Here is a 16,457-nt window from a genome sequence, read left to right as displayed (position 1 = left end):
GGTTGAATGAAAAACATGTTCTGGCAGCTTTGAGCTGTATGTAGCACAATGAGTTGGAATGTCAGAAAAAGGAATCTGGAAATTGGATCCCATTTTGAATTCAAGCCGATATCAGAAAGACCTTAAAGGTTCCGTTTTAATTTGCAAATTGAGATTTACCAGAAGCCAAGAAAGACAAACAGTCTTCATCAAGGCAGCATTTTTGCAAGTTTAATCCACCAGTTCACAGTTTCTTTGACCCTTGTGGTACTCGAGATTATTTTGCTCCTCCCAGAACACTGTGCAATAAAAGGGAGCTGATCAATGGAGACAGACCTACGCTGCCTGTGAGAAGGTAGCCATGGGGGATGATAAAACTGTTTTATTTCATGCTTGAGTATATCTAATATTTTTTTCAATATTTTCAATTCAGAATTTTTACCCTGCTTAAAACAAAACAAGGAGAAAAAAAAAACCAAAGCCTTATTTTAACTTTTGAAGTGCGTTAGAAACACTGACTTTGGCTTGGCTCCTGAAGAGATTTGGGGGGTTAATTTATTTCTTTGAGAAGAGAGACAGTACAGAATCAGATAATCCAGCTGTTATAATTTTGAAGAAAGCATAAATGTGATTTAGAAGCATATTCACCTTGCTATGTGCCTGCTAGTAAAAGATAGTAGTGAAATCCTCAGTAGAGGCACCAATTGCAGTAATCTTAACGAACTGGAGCTTGAAAACCATCAAGAAATAGCCACAACATCTGCAATACAGAGAACAAGCAATGGAGAAAACAATGATAAACAAAGAAAATGTTAATATTCCATTTATTCTTTGCAAGACATGCATCAAATATCCCCCAGCGTCTCTCTTTAAACATGGAAATGAATGTAGGCTACTTCCCCTTTCACCAAAATGAATGTTGAAGAGAAGCTTCAATCTCATTGACTAATCCAGCTGTTCCTTTAAATTGAATTTTTAAACATATGGGCACACAAGCCAATCTATATGCAGAACAATTCTTTGAACAGCATGCAACCGGTTTGGGATTACATGCTATGTATCACACAACTGAGTTTTCACAGGACAAAAGAATGAATTCCTTATTGTGACACTTGAGATAACAATACTAAAGAATTTCAGCTCAACTTTAAATTGCTCCACAGCTGCTGTAGTTTTCTTAGTAGGAGTCTAACAGCCTCCTCAGCTTCTGGTTTCTCCTACCAAATAATAACTGCTCAACTCTACTAAAGAATGGGTCATTGATCTTCTCATTCATTCAGTCATTCAACAAACATTTCTTGAGCAACTCATGTCTGGTACTCTCTCTTTTTTTTTAATATTTTATTTATTTATTTATTTCCTGGTCACACAATTAATTTAAATAAATTAATTAATTTAGTTAGTTATTTTTGGCTGCGTTGGGTCTTCATTGCTGCACGCGGACTTTCTCTAGTTGCGCGAGCAGGGGCTACTCTTCGTTGCGGTGTGTGGGCTTCTCGTTGTGGTGGCTTCTCTTGTTGCAGAGCACGGGCTCTAGGCGTGCGGGCTTCAGTAGTTGTGGCACGCAGGCTCAGTTGTTGTGGCTCACAGGCTCTAGAGCACAGGCTCAGTAGTTGTGGCGCACGGGCTTAGCTGCTCCGCGGCATGTGGGATCTTCCTGGACCAGGGCTTGAACCCGTGTCCCCTGCATTGGTAGGCGGATTCTTAACCACTGTGCCACCAGGGAAGTCCCTAGTACTATCTTTTTTTTAATGTGTATTTTTTTTTATTGACGTGCAGTTGATTTACAATGCGTGAATTTCTGCTATACAGCAAAGTGATTCAGTTATACCTATATATACATTCTTTTTTTATATTCTTTTCCATTATGGTTTATCTCAGAATATTGAATATGGTTCCCTGTGCTATACAGTAGGACCTTGTTGTTTATCCTGGTACTATCTTAAACATTGAGAATAGAGAGATAAATATGGAATAAAACCTCTAAAAACTACATTCCTAATAGGTAGGACAGACTTATATAGAGATGAATTATATGAAAAGGAAGAGAAAGGGAAACACATCCCTAATTTGAGATTTTTATTCCAATTCAACAAATCTCCTTTTCATCACCGTATAACATATTGACCTTATGTTTTAATTTATGTGTGTCCCTGGGAAATTCCTCTTGTCAGTCATCTTTCTTGGAAAAGAAATGATTACTTAAACCAGCACCTACTATTATATATAGGGCACTGACAACCAGGACAGAGCAGGCTGGAATGTGGAGGGGGCCTGATGGAACCTGTTACCAACGATGTATGAGGATGGAAACAATTCAGCCCTGAGATTTCCACTGACATAGTATTGGTACACAGTGAGGATTTCAGCTGCTGATTCTGCCCCAGATCAGTTGCCCATAGTTTTGCTGATAAGGGGAGCCGATGAAGGGAAGAGGAGACAGGAAAGGAAAAAGATGTCTTTAAATATTAAGGTATTTTTGTGGTCTAAGCAGGGTTGGTATACAACCTGTATGCACTGGTTAGGCATCTGTTCTTATTGCTCACTATTTTAATATCACCCTGAGTGTAGGTACCAAATTTACTGTATAAAGTGCACAGAGAATTGAAAGAAAATGCGGTGTATATATACAACGGAATACATTTAGCCTTTAAAAAGAAGGAAATCCTGCCATATGTGGCAACACAGATGAACCTGGAGGACATTATGCTAAGTGAAATAAGCCAGTCACAAAAAGACAAGTACTATATCATTCCACTTCCACGAGGTACCTAAGATAGTCAAACTCATAGAAACAGAGAGTAGAATAGTGGTTTCCAGGAGTTGGGGAGAGGGGGAAATGGGGAGATACTGTTCAACAGGTGTAAAGTTTGTTACACAAGATGAATGAGTTCTAGAGCTCTGTGGTACATCATGCCTATAGTTAACAATACTGTATTGTGCACTTAAAAGTTTGTCAGAAGGGTAGATCTCATGTTAAGTGTTCATACCACAATAAAAAAATGGAAATATAATCTTGAAGAACTTTGCTAGAGTTCTGAGTCTTTGAAGTCTCAGAAGTCTCTGAGAGAGACTCTGAGAGAGACTTTGAAGTCTCTCTTTGAGTCTTTGAAGCCATGTCACCTTTAAGACTAAATTTGGGAGGAGATGCCACCTGGGATGAGTCTTTAAAGGATAAATAGGAGTTAGGCTTGCAAGGAGAGGGCTGGGGACATCCGAGGCAGAGGGAACACACTCATAAATGGGAAACATCATGATGAGTGTAGGTGAAAGTACAAGGATTTTAGCGTGGATGAAGAGGAGAGATAGCAGAGCAGAAATGTACACAGGGTGCAAATTATAACTAGTCTTATATGGCAGGTTATGGAGTTTGGACTTTATCCTAAGAATCATGGGGAGCCATTTGAAGGCTTAAGTAAAGCAAGTTGGGGAGGGCAGTCCACCATATGATCAAATTTGCGTTTGAAAAGGTTACTCAGGCTGCAGTGTGGAGAATAAATGGGATTGGGCAAAGGAAGGGAGTGAGAATAATTTTGAATACCTGAGGGTTGCATTTTTGCTGGGCTGATACAGCAGAAGGGACAGGTTATGTGACTTGGGAGAGGCCAGTAAGGGGCAAATAGACTAGAGGAAATTGGAGTACAGTAGTCAAGGTAGTGAATGTCTCACTTATAGGAGAGAGCAGCTGTAATGGGTTTGGGGAACAAATGAGTTGGAAAACTTGGAGGTTATAACCAGAGAATGGATTCTTGGAGTGTAAGATTTCTTACGTGGTGTGGTTTAAAGTAATTGTGATATTGTGATGTATAATAAATATTTTGGTCTTTAGTCCACGATTCCTGGCTTACAGCTTCCCCAAACCCTTGGAATTTCCTGAGCAATAAGAGCGATGGGAGCATCTTCTGTCATAATATTTGGCCTCTTGTCCTCAGTTCCTGAAATCCCTTCAGAGCCATAAAGCCGAAATGGGTGTCTTTGAAGCCGAATATGGCCTCTGTACCCTGACACCGAATTAAATCTTGGAGACAGAGTTTTGGGTGAAGTAGAAAAGAAGAGCTTTATTGCTTTGCCAGGTAAAAGGGGTCACAGCAGGCTAATGCCCTCAAAACTGTGTGTCCCAACCTGGAGGTGGTAGGTAGTGAGAAGTTTTATAGTCATGGTTCAAAGAGGGCGTGATCAGCTTCTGGACATTCTTCTGATTGGTTGGTGGTGAGGTAAGCGGTTGTCAGCATCATCAACCTTCCGGTTCCAACCTGTCTGGGGTCTATGTGCTTGTGGGCAGCACGCAGTTAACTTCTCCCACCTGGTGGGGGTCTCAGTGTCTGCAAAACAGCTCAAAGATATTGTTATGTGTATCCCTTGAGGGGAAACCTGGCCCCTGCCCCAAGGCTGTACTATTGTGTTTTTTTTTTTTTTTTTGACTGTTCCTCCCTTGTCTCTGCATCCTCTCCCTTCCCTAATTAGCAACTGTTTGAACCCGCTTGTTGGAACTCAGGGAAGGTCATAGAGGCTGAATGAAGACTGTTTCCTGTAATCAAGAAATGGGGGACACAGGAAGGCTTTTGTGCCCAGGAACCCCACAGGGTCCTGCTCAGTATCATCGTGTTATTCATAACAAACCCCTTTGTCAACTGAGTTGATATTAATGAGCTGACTTTGGAAATCCTCTAAAGATGAGGGGCTGATTGCCAGGGGAACCAACCAGAATGTAAGGGTTGAAACTTTCAGTCCCATCCCCTGATTTCCAGGGAGGGGAGAGGGGCTGCAGGTAGAATCAATCACCAATGGTCCATGATTTAATCAATCATGTCTCTGTAATGAAGCCTCCATAAAAGCACAAAAGGATGAGGTTCAGAGAGCTTCCAGGTTGGTGAACCAGAATGCATCTACATGCTGGCCCCAAACTCCACAGGGGCAGAAGCTCCTGTATTCAGGACCTTGCCCTATGTATCTCTTCATGTGGCTGTTGATTTGTATTCTTTAATATCTTTTGTAGTAAACCAGTAATCTAGTGAGTCAACTGGTTTTGTGAGTCCTGTGAGCCACTCTAGCAAATTAATTGAACCCACGGAGGGGGTTGTGGGAACCTCAGATTGATAGCCAGTCAGTCAGTAGCACAGGTAACAACTTGGACTTTAGATGGGCATCTGAAGTGAGGGGCAGTCTTGTGGGACTGACCCCTTAATTTGTGGAATCTGATGCTATCTTTGAGTAGATAGTGTCAGAATTGAGTTGAATTGTAGGACACCCAGCTGGTGTCAGAGAATTGCTTGCGTGGGAAAAAGCCACACATTGGAACTGGGTACAGAATTGTAGTGTAATGAAAATGTCTACAGTGTAGCCATGATGTTGAACGCAGAGGTAGGAGTAGAAGCAGACAAAACCCAAGGCTGCAAGACAGCTGCAATTCTGATGGTATATCAGAATCATCTGTGGTGGTTTTACAGGTTACAGAATGTAGGGCCCCCGTCCTGAGAGATTCTGATATGGTAGGTGGAACTCAGGCATATGCACTTTTAAAAAACTTTTACAGATATTTCTAATGTGCAAGCCAACTTGGGAACCCCTGAACTGAAGTTGGATGGATTGTCCATACAAATCCTAAATCTCCAAATGACAGCAAATTCGGTCAGCATAGAAAGCAAAGTCTTCACCGAGTGTGAGATAGTGAGCCAGTAGTCAGTATGTAAGGAAGAGGAAGAGGAACTGATTGTGGCATAGCCAGAGGGTAAAAACTTGAAACGAGCAGGGATTTTTACTGGAGGGTGAAGGATTTAACTCAGCATCACAGAGCAAAGGATGAAGGTGTAAACCTCACCTCCCAACAGTGACTTCCCTTAAACTAGATCATACAGCACAAAACTGTTTGTTCATCCTCAGTTCACAACTGGCATTTCCAAATTTCTACTTCACTATTCTGAGAAAAGTGACTTTGGAGATGTTCTCATATTCTGAAGTTCTACTTTCCACTTTTCAAAGCTCATTGCCCTCTTTTAGATATTTCCTTCACTTTTAGATAACCACTATGCTTGGAAGGAAGAAATTTTCTTCTACCCTTCTAAGTTCCTCCGACTGCCTAAGAATTAAATTAGCATGAGACAGGTTAACAGGAGAAAATCAAACAAATTTGAATAACATGTATACATGGCAGAGACCCAGGAAAACTGAATAACTCTCCCAAGTGGCCAAAATCCTCACCTTAAATACCATCTTCAGCTAAAGACAAAAGAAGATGTTGGGGGTAGTGGTTTGGGACTTCAAATGGGAGGAAGGCAATTCACATGGAGATGGAAAAGCAAATGTCTGGTAAACAAATATTGGCTGGGCCATGCAGAAAGGATGGGACACAGAGTGGATTCTGATCTCTAGGTTTTGCTGAGTTTTTCTCTCCACACCTAGCCTATATTCTTTGCAGATATCTGGTGATAGCTCTATTCCAGGAACAGGCCCTTTATCTAAATTCCTGTAGGCAGTTAAGGGGGAGGTAACAAGAAAAAATTCCTGAGTCTTCTGTTTCTTAAAAACAATCAGCCTAAATTAATCTTCATGCCAAAGAGATACATCTTGGGGTGGCAAATTTTGCTCCCTGACAGTAGCCTCTTGGGGGAATGAAATGAATCCTGTGGACTTGAATCCAGGTATTTTTAAATGAATTATTTTCTACAAGATTCAGGAGCCCACTTCATTTACTTGGTTTTCAAGATATTTGTGTGAAAGAGGATCAGGATAGAGTGTGATTAGATAATGTAAATTAGGTCATTTTTAGAAAAATGGAATTCTATAGAATACATTATGGAGTACTTAGATTGAAGGAAATTCCAAATGACTGTCTCTAGTAACAGTAGTAGTAGTAAGAGTAGTAGTAGTAGTAATTCAGCATTACAAAGAAATGAAAAGCATCAAGTCTTGTTTACCTAGTATATTTTATTCTTTATCTTTTAAAATGTTTTCATTATAAAAGTAATGCAAGCTCCATATAAAAGTACTGAATAATTCACAGGTATCTAGAGTAAAAGTGAATGTCTTCTTTCCACAACACCACTCCCAACTCCCCTGTCCTAGTGCGCATCTTTTTCCAGAACCTTCCCTATGCATTTATAAAATATATACATATATATACATATATAAATGTATTATGCATTTTCTGCAACTTCTCTTTCTGTTAGCAATATATCACAAATATCCTTCTATACTAATACATATGGATGAACCTCATTCCTTTATCATCTGTATAGCATTTCATGGTATGGGTGCACAATAATGTTTTTAAACATACTCTCCTTTTTTGGGTGTTTGTTTCAAATTTCTTTCTTTTATAAAAATAATTCTCTCCAAAAAATTCCTGTACACATATTTTTGTGTGCATATGCTAATATTTCTGTAGCATATATTCCTAAAAGGAGAATTTCTAGATCAAAAGATATGCATATTTAAATTGTTGCTAAGTTATTGTCCAAGTGTCCTTCAAAAACAACTTACATTTCCACATATATCAAGTGCCCATTTCCCCCACCCTCTTGCCAATTGTGTATATTATAAATCTTTTTCATTTTACAAGTTAGCTTATTGTTTTTATTTACATTTCTTTGATTTCAAGTAAGGTTTCTTTGATTTCAAATAAAGCTGAGAGCATCTTTTCCTACTTTATTGGCAACATCTCTTTTCCTTGAATTTCTTCATATACATTAGCCTTTTCGGGGGGGGGGGTGCCTTCTTAATGATTTGTAGGAGTCCTTTATATATTGTGGATATAAATGCCTTGTCTATTATGTACATTAAAAATATTTTTTGCCAAATACAATGCCTGTCTTTTGATTTTGTTTAGGATGCTTTTCATAATACAGAAAGAAAATTTTAATTTTCACATACATCATATCTTTACATAAAGCCATCCTTTATGGCTTCTAGCTTTTATGTTATGTTTAAGAAAGACTTTCCCACACAAAATTATTTTCAAGATAAATATTCTTTTACATTTTCTTAGAATGTATTGTTGCAAGTTGAGTTCCACAGTATGCAGAATCTGAAACAGAGTTTAGCCTTTTGGATGTTTCTTAGGGAATGATCTTGGGACCAACACCTGTGGAAAATGGAGGGCAAGGAAGCAGAAGTGGTCAGAGGAAGAAGCTGAGCCAATGACCACCTCATGGGTACCTCTGGTGCTCAAATGGTGCTTCAAAAATTCTTTGAGTTGGGCTGTGATGGCCAGGCCTATATATTCCTGCTTTTTCATCAGTCACTGGATGTAGGCTGCCCTGGGAAGGGGTGTGACCCTGCGTGAGGCAGCTCTTTACAACTGAAGCAATTACTGAAGAGGCCGGCATCTGAAGACTGTCTCCTGACAGCACTCTCAGCAAATGGAGCAGTAAGTCCTTCACTGAAGAGACGTCTGGGCAGTACTTCACAGTGTCTACCACGCATGTGTATGGTTTAGAGTCTTTAACCCATCTGGAATTTATTTTTGTGTATGATACGAGGTAGACAGAGGTTCTGATTTTCCTATTCCAGTAGACAGCCAATTCTTCCAACATTTGCTTGATAGTTCATAATTTCCCATTAATCTTTTTACTCATTTTTTTAAAAATTCAGTCAAAACATTTATTAATTTGTAATCTACTTGATTGGTATTTATGATAACTCAGATACAATGTGGGTATTTTCTATTACGTTAGAGAAAAATAATTGTCTTAGTTCGGGCTGCTATAACAAAGTACCATAAGCGGTTTATAACAACGGAACTTTAGTTTTTACAGCTCTGGAGGCTGGAAGTCTGAGATCAGGGTGCCAGCATAGTCAGGTTCTGGTGAGAGCCATCTTCCGTGCTTCAGACTATCCCTGACTTCTTGCTGTGCCTTCACATGGCCAAAAGTAAAAGGGCTTGCTCTCTTCCTCCTCTTATAAGGACACTAATCCCAGCCTGAGGCTTCCACCCTCATGACTTAATTACTTCCCAAAGGCCCCACCTCCTAATAACATCCTACTGGGGCTTAGGGTTTCAACATGAATTTTGGGGGGAGACACAAATATGCCATCCATAACACTAATCAAAAAACAGAAGAATGTGTGAAATCATAGGGCTACAGAAAAGAATTTTCTATCATTGAAGACTTTTTATCATTAGAGTCATAAATCATCAAAACCAGAAGGGAACATAGTACATATTTTCCAGTCTCATTTCCCAGATGAGAAAACTGAGACCTGAAGAGTGGTAGGGGTAAATTAAAAACCAGATCATAAGACTTGATTTCCAGACCAGTGTTACTTCCTCTGTATTGGCAGCTTCTAATATATCATTTTACAATGTAGGCCTTTGAGGCTTTTTAATACTTTCATTAAAATATTTATTTGTTTACAGTTATTTATACTTTCTAATATGTTCCCTAGTTGAAAATAAGAAAACAGCATTTCATTAAATAATCTTCTCTACTGTAGACTCTTCACAAAGCTCAACTGGCCTCTCCTCTCATCCTCTAATTATTTAGAATTAGTGTAAAATTTTTTGTGCTGGCTGCACTCTCCTAGAAACCATGGAGTAATTAGCAAGTAGAAGGCACACCAAAGGCAGATGATACTATATTGGCTTGTAAGGATAATTGTAAGTTTACTGATAAAAATCCATTTTTATCGGCTCACTTATACTTCATAATAAGGCCACCGTGGCACTTCCTGCTCAAGGCACATAAGTGAGAGCTAGTGTGTATTTGATTTTAATAAATACTGTCTGTGGGAAGCCTGGACAGGAATGAACAGATGTTGGAACCATATGATAATAGTGTGACAGGGTAAAAAAACCTGTGCATCTATATGGCACACCTGGTGTTTATGATACTTTTGCAACTTTTATAACTACAGCATCTGGTCCTTTGCTGCTGTTCTTTAATTTTCAAATACCCAGGATCTTATGTCTCTTGCAGTGTAGACATGTCCATCAGAAGAAAAAGAAAGGCCATACACATGTCACGATTCATGCAGAAAGAGACTACTGCCTCCCCACAAGGAACTTATATTAAAATTGTTAGTGAAATATAAAAATATGAGAAAACATTTGGATCGGCTTTTCCCAGCTCTTAAGGGGCAAGAAAAATTCATTCAAGGATTGCCACATCACCCATCTGCACTGCAAACTTTCCAATATTTTTAATTTGCAATATAGATAATTTAGGGGAAATCACTAAAATACGTATAGCACTATAGGCTCTAAGTTATGCCAGTTGTATTCTATTTGATCCAAGTGATGCAGGTTGAGTTGGACAAAGAGAATATAATTTGATGTAACTCAAGTTTGATTGAATTTCATGATTTTTCCTCTGAGCTTTAGGGGGTGTTCCATGTGTTAAAGGATACCAAATGTATATACCTGAACCTAACAGAATATTGTAAATCAACTGTACTTCAATAAAACTTTTTAAAATAACTTAAAAAGGATATCATATGTAAAATAGTTCTTCTAAATTTTCAGTTGTTCTAATGAGTAAATCAGATTAATAGTATAACTCACTCAAGAGATGGTTTTTAAAAACATCACTAGACACACACACATAGCTTTATACTAAAGTTCATTTAGTAACTCTCTAACTCTTCTGGGGTTTTCTGGACTAGAACTTGGAGGAACCTTCAGAGTAGTGAATATGAACTGAGTTCTATAGCAAAACATGCTCCCTGAAGATGACCCCAATTTCGACAAGACAGATTATTCAAAAAACACATCCTACTTGGGTTTTTGTGATGATGAACCTGCTAGGGTTTGTCAGTTATCAAACTTATATTAATATTTTCATGAATTGATAGATTTCAGTGAGAAAGAAGTCCCTCAGATGGCAACCTGAAACCCCTAAATCAGGGATGGAAAACACTCAGTGGTGTAATGGATCATGGATTCTTTCTCATTAAGTACCAGAAACCTTCAACACATGGCCCCAGGAGCCCACTCCCAAGCATTCAGGGTTGGTTTATGGGATAAACCAGGAATGAAAGACAGAGGGCGTGAAACAGGGAAAGAAAAGAGAACCAATTCAAGGATGCATTATCAGGTGGCCCACCACTGAGCGCTCAGTCATGTAGGACCATCTAAGTTGCCTCATGAAATGCAACCCAAGACCATCCATGTAAAAGAAAGGGAAAAATGTTTAACCATCAGCTCTGTTTCCCCTTGGCTAAAAGTTGCCCTACAGGGTATTAACTTTCCCCACCTCACTTCCAGGTTGCCCCTGCTTGAATGCCAAATGCCTTCTTGGAGCACCCCTGGGCAAGGAATCAGAGAAGCCCTGTTCCCAGAAGTGAGAGTCATTTGTGGCTGGCCAGAGACAAAGGACTGTCAGTGGCATTGAAGCTGGTCAAGGCCTACTAGGTTGCCCAGGTATGACTGGGTGGGAAATGAAACCAGAGGATTTGAAGTGTTGCACAAGCAATGTTCAATATACCTTACACAGGGCCTGCCAGTGAGAAATTATTGGACTATTCCATACAGTAGTGACAAGCAGAAGAGCAGTTTGTTTTTTACAGCTGTTATTTTTAAACTCTCCCCCATAACTTAAGCCTAAACTGTAAAGTTTGTTCCCCTTTCTATTAGTATTAATGAAATAATGCTACTGAGATTGGTTACTATGATTAGCACCATGGAACTGATGAAAAATGGATTTTTTTATTAGTATTTTATCCTTTTTAGTAAGGAAGTTCCACAATCATGCCATTACACATAATTTTGAATAAGCAGCTCCTCATAATTATGAAATATAGAGTTATGGAACCTAATTTAAATAATTCCACTTATTCTCTGAGGTTTTTAATCACATATTGTGATTTTTTTCTTTTCGAGATCCAAGATGACAGGTTTACCTTTTGTGAAAGAAGACAATTTACTTAACAACAAAATCTTATTGTGTCATAGTTACTAACATGTCTATTTCTCTTTCTGGCATTGATTTAAAATATTTTGAAATAATGAAATTGCTGTAACTTAACTTTGTGGATATGCTTCACAATATTCCTACTTAGCCCGTTTACTAAAATTACCCAAGCATATATCCACGAGTATGGAGAATGGGGTGGAGAGTTGAGGGGGGAGTGGAGGAAGTTTATTTTGGAAGGCAGTATTATTAATACCTGCCATTTATTGAACTCTTGAAATGTGTTCACTGTGCTAAGCAAATGCTATTTCTATATCATGTCATTTAATACCCACCAATAAGTGTTTTTATCTGCATTTCATAGATAAGGAACATGAGGGTCAGGTAGGCTGAGTAATATGTCCATGGTCACATAGTAGTAACTGATTTAGCCAGGATTCAAACGAGTGTCTTTTATTTCAGCATTCAGGCTGTTATTCAGCACAGTTAGCTGCCTATAATTTAGATGTCTGGAATGACCAGGAGAGGACATATAATTCTTTGTATACTGAGTCCATTAGAAATTGAGTCTCTTGCTAAATGTCTGTAGCCAAGTGTCTGGAAGTATCTGTCACTGCTCACTCATTTTGCAGCTTAGAGCCACGGATGCCCTGCCCAGCTTGGCTGCCATGTACTGCCCTTTCCATGTCAGCTGCAGTCAGACCATATTGCTTGGCTTTCTTTTGGTATATTCTCAAAGCATTCCAAGCAGCACATTATTCCCAAGAAAAGTAATGCATAAAAAACAATCACATCTCTATTCATCAATTTTTCATCAAACTTACAGATGTCCATTTGAGAGTTTTTAATAAAGTCTCTAAATATTACAGCTTCAATTGCACAATTTGAAAGCTTTGATGCTGTTTGGGCCTCTCTCACAGGAAAAGTCCACATGGCCTCCCTATTTACTTTAAGTCCATATCACTCCCATTCGTATTCTCAAATGTTGAATTAAACAGTATTCATTAAATTCATTAAACTCACCCATTTTTTTTTAACATGTCCAAATAAGGACATGGGTACTTAATGAAATTGTTATTCTTCATTTCTCATCCAGCAGAAATGACCCAGCCTAGGCAAAGTGGGTTAGAGGCAATATTTTGGGTTCTTTATTTCTAGAACATGTGTGACTCAACTTGGAGGAAACCACATTATCTCTGCCCCAGTCTCAGCAAATGTTTCTTTATAATTGGTAATGCTTGACCAAATTAGCCTGTATGTCATGAACCAAGACTACTGAAAACCATGAGCTTAATTAATTGGCAGGTAGAATGTCTTTCTACACATCCTAGTTCCTGTTGGAGCAGTGTGTGTTCAAATGGGTCATCACACCAAGACAGAGGTTAAATCTTTCATCTTGTTTTGCTACAAGTTTCCAATTGACATATACCATTTAGTGGTTATAAGAATGATTAAGGCACTACAACAAGGGTCTATAGCAATAATTAGCTAACTGTACATCAGAAGGTCAAAAGACACTTAGAAAGTTTGCTTACCTAACTACTAAGCTTTGCTTGCTCTGGGAGAGGTCAGAGTTCTTTTGCTTTGGCAGATTAATGTCACTTCCTTGATAGAGCAATGGATATATGATAAGGAGAGTTAAATTACCTACAGAGCAATTCCTGAATTGTGGGATCAAGATTCTTTGTGACAGCTCCCAAGAGGGAATAAATGCTTTTCTGAGATAGTCAACACTGTCTCAAATCCTTACATTGATCCGGGCCCATAAGGGGCTACAATCACCCTATAAGTCAAGGCAGTCTAGCTGTTGTAACAAAGAATTCCAGTATCTCAGTGATTACAAAGAATGACGGTTTAGTTCTCATTCTCCACATAGTCCAATTAGGTGATGAGTGGGAAGCATTCTATAAAGTCATTCAGGACCCCAGGCTCCTTCCATGGTGTGGTCTGCCATCCCTAGTGCCTCAGAGCCCTCCACTGGATCCTCTGCTTCTGTCTGGGTGACAAGGGGAGGGAGAGAATATGGAAAAGGTTCACCTGTTTTTAACAGCCTTAGCCAAGCCATGACACCCATGGCCTCCCCTCACATTCCATTGGCAAGAACTAGTCACATGGCCCCACCTAGATGCAGCAAGACTGGGAGATATTGTCTGGTGATATGCCCAAGAAAAGGAAGGAAATGGGTTGCACCTGACACAGCCACAACAATAAACACATTCCAAAAGGATGCACTTTCGTAGCACCTTGTTTGTTTACTTTGTAACACATCATGCAATGCCATTACTTTATTTGTTGATTAATTTGAGGTTTACCCATTGTTTTATTTGTCTGTCTCCACAACAAGAATGTACTCAGGACAATGATCATGTCTGTATTTTCCACTATTGTATTCCCAGCATCTGGCATAGTGTCTGGTACTTTATAGGCACTTAAAGATTTGTTAAATGAATGAATGCCAGTGCTACGGTAACAAAGATGAGGGAATAACTGTAATAGTTCCTTAATTCTAAGATGTACTATCTAACAAGTAACAGATTTTCAGTGGAGTGGGTAAACACCACCATAATAAATATCCATGTTGATGATAAGACACATTCAGATTCCAGAAATATTACTCAGAAAAACATATAAAAATGAATCATAATTCTGCCTGATGGGCTCTGGAAAGTTTCACTGAGGACATGTTATTTGAGCTAATGGAAAGATGGCATTGTCAGGTTTTAAAAAGTTGGGAAAAGACATTCTGGACATGGAGGAGAGCATGCACAAAGGCAGTGCAGCTTCCTCCCTTTGGGAAGTCAGTAATTCGGTATAGTTAACTGGAAGAGTGCTTAAGGGGAGAACTGAAGATGAGTCTGGGAAGGCAGGCTCCAGCAATGGGGTGTCATTGACAACTCTGAAGCAAAGAACTGTCATTGTCAGGCTTGTGTTTTACCAACTTCATTCTGGCAGCAGTAGGAAGGGTATAATTAAGGGGGTCTAGAATGGAGCCAAGGAAGCCAGTTATGAGGCTACTGGAAGTGTGGAAGGTACATGGAAGGGTTAGTGTTTGTTCTATACGTCAGCTCCACAAAATGCAGTATGAAAACACACAATATAATCCCTTCTTTACAAAAGATAATTAATATAAATTTAAGGAGTAGAAACAGCATTTGTTGTATGGGATTATTTATTGCAGACAATTCTTTATTACCACAGCAAATTAGCTTGAACTGCCCAAGAGAAATAGAAATGATTTTGTTAATACAGAACTCTTCTTTATAATGATATTCTTTGTAATGTCCTGTATTGAAACCCAGTTTTTCCTTCTGTCTGTTTTAGCAATTAAGAACATTCCATCTCCATCATGTATTAAATTACTGTGTGTGTGGGGATGGGATATTTTGCCTTCTTTATTCCCATTTCCAGGTCTATCCTTTCTCTTATGTAAATAAGAATTTATTAGTTACATTTCAATGTTTTATTTACAGATTTGAGGCTCTCCTAAAGTACCTCTTGTTCTTAATAGCATTGTGATTGTGGAGCTGAGAAATGTAAACCTTCTGCGGACTACACGTTCTACTAAATATATTGCAAGGATGATCTTGTGCTTTCTAGATATATCCCAGTTTAATGGAAAGGACACAGGCTTTACAGTCAGAACAACCTGGACTGAGTTCCAGCCACTTACTAGCTGTGTGACCTTGGGCAGGTCACTTCATCACTGCCCCATGGGTTAGTTGTGAAAAGGAAGAGGAAGTACCTCCCTACTACATGTAAAGGGCCTAGGACATTGCCCCAGGGCTTGGCTAACAATAATCTGATCCAGCCTCCAGGGCACTAGCCAGCCATCTCCCCACAGCCCAGATTCACCCTTTTTCTTTTCACATCAGCACTACATTTTGGCTGGCATTCAAACAGTATTTTTTTTCCTTTTGTTATATCATTTATAGAAAATGTTTTTGCATAGCATTCCTTGTCTCTTGTGTTGCATGTAAAGTTGTTTTCTTCCCTAAGTGGCATGGCAGGCAATTTTGCCCATTTCTCCCCATCGGCTTTTATAGAATTTTCTCCTACAAGATTTTGTTTCTTTAAAGTTTGTTTCCTGGGACTTTCCTGGTGGTCCAGTGGTTAAAACTCTGAGCTTCCAATGCAGGGCGTGTGGGTTCAACCCCTGGTCGGGGAAATAAGATCCCACATGTCGTGCGGCCATAAATAAATAAATAAATAAATAAATAAATAAATAAGCTTAAACTATAAAAATATATATATAAAATAAAGTTTGTTTCCCTATCAGCAGTAGGATTTGTTATAAAAATTAAATCAACAGCAATTATTCCTTAACTGTTCCCTTTAACATATGCTTTGCCTTGTATGTGTCTCCCAATTAAGTAGTAGGCTCGTGGAGTGTCCATATGATCCCCCTTTTATCTTAAAAAATTTTTGTTGTTGTTGTTTTCTGAAAGTTGGAAATACCACTTCTCTTCCAATCTGCAGACGGTTTCAATGAAATCTCGATTTTCTAATTTCCAGTTGAGTGCACACAACTTTATCTTTTTTAGTAGTTTATATTTTGGATCCAGTCTTCTTGCCCTGAACTTTTACTGAGGCGTCAGCACTGTAAAGTCTTTCTTCCACTCCCACACATCTAGT

This window comes from Balaenoptera musculus, chromosome X, assembly GCF_009873245.2.
Source record: "Balaenoptera musculus isolate JJ_BM4_2016_0621 chromosome X, mBalMus1.pri.v3, whole genome shotgun sequence".
Classification (NCBI taxonomy): Eukaryota; Metazoa; Chordata; class Mammalia; order Artiodactyla; family Balaenopteridae; genus Balaenoptera; species Balaenoptera musculus.
Note: the sequence above shows the minus strand (reverse complement) of the source record.